A 6000-nucleotide genomic window follows, 5' to 3' on the forward strand; every position below is an offset into this window, starting at 1 on the left:
AAGGCAGAATGTATGGGGAGGTGGTTGTGTGCCAAGTCGAGGGACCCCTGTCTGTGAAGTCCACTCTGCTTGTCTGTAGGTCCCTAAATCTTTGGGCAATAAAAGTTGGAGTGCTAGCCTCCCTTGATATCTGTGTTTGTGTGTGTAACCCCCCTTTGGTGCCTCTCGTACCAGGCTCGGCCTTGTCTCAGGCCACCTGGAATTTAGGCCCTGTGATATGTGCATGTGTGATCCTACATTATGGATTTGATAGTTACGCAAGGCCTAGCCAGATTTGCTAGGTCTAATTGATGTATTTGATAGTTATGCAAAGCTTGCCCAGATTTGCTAATGTCAAGTTATGGATTTGATAGTTACGCAAGGCCTAGCCAGATTTGCTAGGTCAAATTACTGATTTCAGGGTTTAGGTTATAGTATGTGGTCAGGGGAGAGGGTCTAATGGTTAGGGAAGACGGTCTTATGGTTAGGGAAGGGGGTTTCAGCGTTACGTAAGGCGGTTTTAAGGTTATGGAAGGGGGTTTCAGGGTTAGGGAAGGGGGTTTTACGGTTAGGGAAGGGGGTTTCAGCGTTATGGAAGGGGGTTTTAAAGTTAGGGAAGGCGGTTTCAGGGTTAGTGAAGGGGTTTTCAGCGTTATGGAAGGCGGTTTTACGGTTATGGTTAAGGTTACGGTTATGAAAGAGGGGTTAGAAACCCCAGGGCCTGTGACCCCAGCGTCCCAGGGCCACAGAAATGCACTGGCCAATTCGGGTCCATGCATCCACCCGCTTACGCGCACCACATCCAATCCCAAACTGGGGCTTTAATGATGTTTCTTTGCTTTGCAGGGGCGACGAGACGAAGAAGGACGACGAGGAATCCAGGATCCCAGGACAGCCCGGAGGAACAGGTAGGAGGAGCGACAACGCCATCAAGGTAGGTATTGGCCGTGAACTATGACTTATATACGTCTACTAGACTTTAAGGAAATCCATTCACCTCATTTTCAGGTTTACCAGTGCCGGACACCCAACGGCTACTGGCCTGCGAGGGATAAAGGGCACCATACCGTGGCCTCGTATCTCCCCCCGGTGTCCCCCGGGTGGAGTCACATAATGAACCCAGGAACCCCCCAAAGGTCCATCCACTCCCATCGATGTCGAAATGCTAATAAATAAAAGTTATTGCACCACCACTGTGTCCCACATCCTTCCTCCACGGAAGTCAGATGGATATTGAGGGGACACAGTGGGTAATTGCTATAGAAGTAAAGGGGCAAAGGTCAAAGTAAAATATTTTGTGAAAGACCCGGCTAAAGAGCCTTATGGTCAGGGATCTTAGGGTTAGGGATCCGGCATAGTAGCCTTATGGTTATGGTTAGGTTTATGTATAGGGGCCGAGACCCCTGCCTGCACCCTGGCATGCCAGGGACACAGTAAGGCACTGGCCAATCAATCAGGTTCATCGGTGCATCAGCCCGCTTACGCACCAACACATCATCCCTTTAAACAGGGTTTGGACATGCATAATTATCCCCATAGTAAAAAATGTCAATCTTTACCTTGTTTTCTCCAGGGGACGGCGGCGACGACGACATGGAAGGTCCAGGAGAGTCCCAGCAGTAGGAGGCCAATATGGGTTAAAGCCACACAGGGAGTAGTACACGATGCCAACAGGTTTATGCCCTTCCCTGCAGCTAAAGTACCCCGGTCCATCCTTGTTATGGGGTTTCGCCTAAATCGGATGTTGCCCCCTCAGATCTGCATTCCAATGTGGTTCACAGCGTGGAGGGCCTTTAACCTCAGCCTACGCCGGACCGCCTTCTCCCAGATCTGGCAAGCCGCCCACTATAGGCTGGCAACCACCTGTGGCACGGACTTTCACCTGAGGGCCCCCCAGAGGCACATCCCAGCATGCGAGTTAGCTCCAGATTCAATCCATTGCCATCCTATGCCAGGCACGATCCCAATAGAGATAATCCATTAGAACTGTGTCCCAACACCCTTCCTCTATGGAGGTTTTAGGGAGATTAGGATAACACAGTATAGAAAAGTTTAGTATATGGCAGTTATTTAAACTCTCCATAAATTTATGTGTGGGAGTTATTTAAACCATCCACAATCCAATATCTGGGGGGTGAATTAATCCTCCCCAGGTCTGATTTCAGGCCATCCAGTGCCAAGCACCTTTCCACTAACATTAGTTAAATAATTTTATTATTTCCACAGCATAAAAAGAGTGAGAAAGCCAATACCTGCAGCCTTGTGTCCCACGTCCTTCCTCAGTAGAGGCTTAAGGAGAATGAAGGTGACACAGAAAGAGAAACAGACATTGCCGCAACAAAATTAATCCATCCAGTGTTGTGTCATGCATCATTCCTCTGTAGAGGCTTAAGGAGAATGAGGGTGACACAGTGAGAGAGTAGAATACAACCACTGTAAAGTTGATCGATCCAATATATATTGTGTCCCACATCCTTCCTCTGCGGAGGCTTAAGGCAAATGAGGGGAGCACAGTGAAAAGTAGTTTTTATATATGGCGGTTATTTAACCCTGCACAATTTTAAAAGTCATTATAGACCTTATTATAATTATGTTTAATGGTTATTTAATCATTAATGATTTTAAAAGTCATTTTAGACTTTATTATATTTATATTTAAAAGTTATTTCAGATAAGTGTTAATTCATTTACATGTGGTGGTAATTTGACCCTGCATCATTGTAAAAGTCACTTTATACAGTAAAATCTTTTTATAATGGCGGTTATTTAACCCTCCAACACTTTCAAAGTCCCTTTGGACAGTAATATATTTATAATGGGAGTTATTTAACCCTCCATCATTATCAAACATGTCCAGACTATGAATTATATAAATAATTAATCCCCTCCAAGGGATGTAACCCAGTTGGATTACAATCAGGGGTGTATGGGTTCGAGGCCCCAAGTACAGTTGCCCTTAGGGTCGAGAATCGCTTAGGGTTTGGACCCCAAAGTAAATTATCCTTAGGGTTAGGATCAGAGGTGTAGTTTAGGTTTAGGGCCCTAAGGTAAGTTATCCTTATGGTTAGGGGTTTATTTGGGGTTAAGGCCCTAAGGTCAATTATCCTTAGGGTTGGGGTTGTTTTAGGATTAGGGCCTTAAGGTAAATTATCCTTAGGGTTATGGTTATGGTTACGGTCATGGTCAGGGTTATGGTTAGGGTTAGGGCTATGGTTATGGGTTATGGTTAGCGGTTATGGTTAGGGGTTAGGGTTATGGTTACGCTTAAGGTTATGGTTAAGGTTAGGGTTAGGGGTTAAGGTTAGGGTTAGGGGTTAAGGTTAGGGTTACGGTTAGGGTTATGGTTAGGGATATAGATGTGGTTAGAAACCCCGGGGGCCTGTGACCCCAGCATCCCAGGGCCACAGGCAATGCACTGGCCAATCCGGGTCCATCCATGATTCCACCCGCTTACATGCACATCCCCGACTGGGGCTTAAGTTAATTAAATATAACTATTTTTGTTTTACAGGGGCGACGGAGCAGAAGATCCAGGAGAGCTGAAGACACCAGGTAAGTGATCCGGAGGAACAGAAGGAGAAGCGACGACACAGACAGGTAAGTACTATTCTTCTTTAAGTGCCTCACTGAGGCTTACACACTAAATCTTATATTAATCATCTCCTATACTCTAGCTCGGACGTGGCTGACCAAACCTACGCCGGCTCAGGAGGTAAGTACCCTACACTAAACACTATATATTATATCATCTCCTATACTTTAGCTCGGACGTGGCCCACCAAACCTACGCCGGCTCAGGAGGTAAGTATCCTATATTCCCTGTCTCAGGTTATGTCCTAACTAAGGTTTTCATGTGCCTCACTAGGCTTGTCGTCCCCACTAGGGTTATAGCGCCGCCCTGTGTCCGGTGCCGGCGCAGCTCCCGGAGGCACATCCCAGTGCCGGTGACCCCCCAAGGTCAATCCACTGCCATCCTATCCAATTGAGTGACAAATAATAAATATCTCACCAGCACTGTGTCCTATGACCTTCCTCCACGGAAGCCAGATGGATATTAAGGGGGGGGGGGGGGCAAAGTAAAATAATGTTGCAGACCCGGCTAAATAGCCTTATGGTCCGAAGATTAGGGTTAGGGATCCGGCTAAATAGCCTTAGGAAGACGGGATTTAGGGTTAGGGACCCGGCCACTAGCCATAAGGTCCAAGGGTTAAGGGTTAGGGAACAGGCCTACTGGCCGTAAGGTAAGGGAAATAATGGTTAGGGATCCGGTCTACTGACCTTATGATTAGGGTTAGGGTTACGGTTAGGGGTTATGGTTAGGGGTTACGGTTATGGTTGTTAGGGTTAGGTTATGGTATATATCATCTTAACCCTTAGGAGTCGGCGGACCCGCCGGCGGGGACACTTGCATTTTTTTCTGGTAACCGTGAAAAGAACTTAAAATGCGTCGTCATGTTTGATCATACACGTAAGTGTAGTACATCATTTTAATCTGTAAATGGTCTACTTTTATTCATGTATACTCACAATATCCACGAAACATTGTGCTTTTGTAAAATAAAGAAAATAAACAGGGTGCGCTTTCAGCTGTCTCAGTCTCCGCGAAAATCTTTTTGAAACACGTCACTAAAATGAACTGAAACTCCGCGAATACTGCACAGACAGACATGAGAAATATATCTATAGAAAGCTTAAAGTGTCTACTTTTAAACAAAGCAATTTAAATTAAAAATAAATATTTTCAGTTTATGTAATTCATGTGAAACCAAGGAGGCACAGAATTTCTGTCGCACTTCATTATCTGCTAATGACCCGAGGCAGGGCACGCCCACAGCCATTCACACGGAAAACAGTCCGGGCAGCATGCGTATAAGGCCACGCCCCCCGGCTTAAAAACACATACAGTCTAATGGTGCGTTCGTTTTTCTCTCGGATCTCGGAAATTCTGAGTTGAGTGACATTATGGTGCGTTCGACTATTTCTCTCCAAGTCGGAACTCGGATGAAAACGTCACGAAACGTCAAGAAAAACGTCGCTTCCCGTCGGAAACAAGCCTCTTTTATTATGACGCTGAAGTCGGACAAGATTGGCCCCAAGAGCCTGTCAGCCAGTCAAAAAAAAAGAAAGGGTGTACACAATAGCCAATCAGAAAATATTACTATTGTATCTGGGTAAATTACAACACAACAACCAATGAAAAGGCATCCTGTGGAATGTCACTCTTGCCTGTCTTCAAAACTTGACAGCCCTGGGGTAAGTTATTAAGTCTTATATAACTCTTATTTTGATAATATTAAACTAATATTAGTAAATATTTTCCACACTTCAGCTAGCTTTTGTCAGCTTATGTGAAACATTGGCTTTCAATGCCATTTAGGTTAGTGTAGCATGTAGATAACTCTGCTAACATGCTGCCTTATGTAGCAAACATGTTGTTTCCTGGTGGCTAAGATAATGCCTTATGGAGTTTACAGATGTTTGTAAATGTTCTAATGTATTTCACCTCGTTTTGGATAGCTTTAGATTATGGTTGCTAATATATATTTGGCTCCGTTTTGATTAGCCTATAATACTGCTATCGGTAATGTTATTTAGCACAAACATTTCGGGTGTAAATGTTTGAGATGCTAACATTTTTTTATTTATTTGTTTTTAGCAATGTGTCTGCATCACCCTTGCCTTCACCAGCACCTCACATCGGGACATGCATGCTAAATAAACCACAAACCAAGAAATATGTTTCTGTCCTCAAATTATTTTCTTGTAGCACTTTCCTCTGTCCCATACCTGACTGAAAGGGGTAATTATACAGCTCATTATGCAGGTCTTTGTCTTCTCTGGTGTGAACTACAGCATTATTCATGAGTATTCCCACCTCCTCGCATATGGCCTTTCTAAACAAAAAGTGTCTTAGAAAATTTAAATTAATGTATTGTTTTCTGTAAATGAGTGAGTGAGATGATTGTCACATCATTTTGAAGTAAAACCTCTACACTACAAGATCCAGGTCACAAAAGTCTT

The sequence above is a fragment of the Paramormyrops kingsleyae genome, unplaced genomic scaffold (assembly GCF_048594095.1).
Source record: "Paramormyrops kingsleyae isolate MSU_618 unplaced genomic scaffold, PKINGS_0.4 ups95, whole genome shotgun sequence".
NCBI lineage: Eukaryota > Metazoa > Chordata > Actinopteri > Osteoglossiformes > Mormyridae > Paramormyrops > Paramormyrops kingsleyae.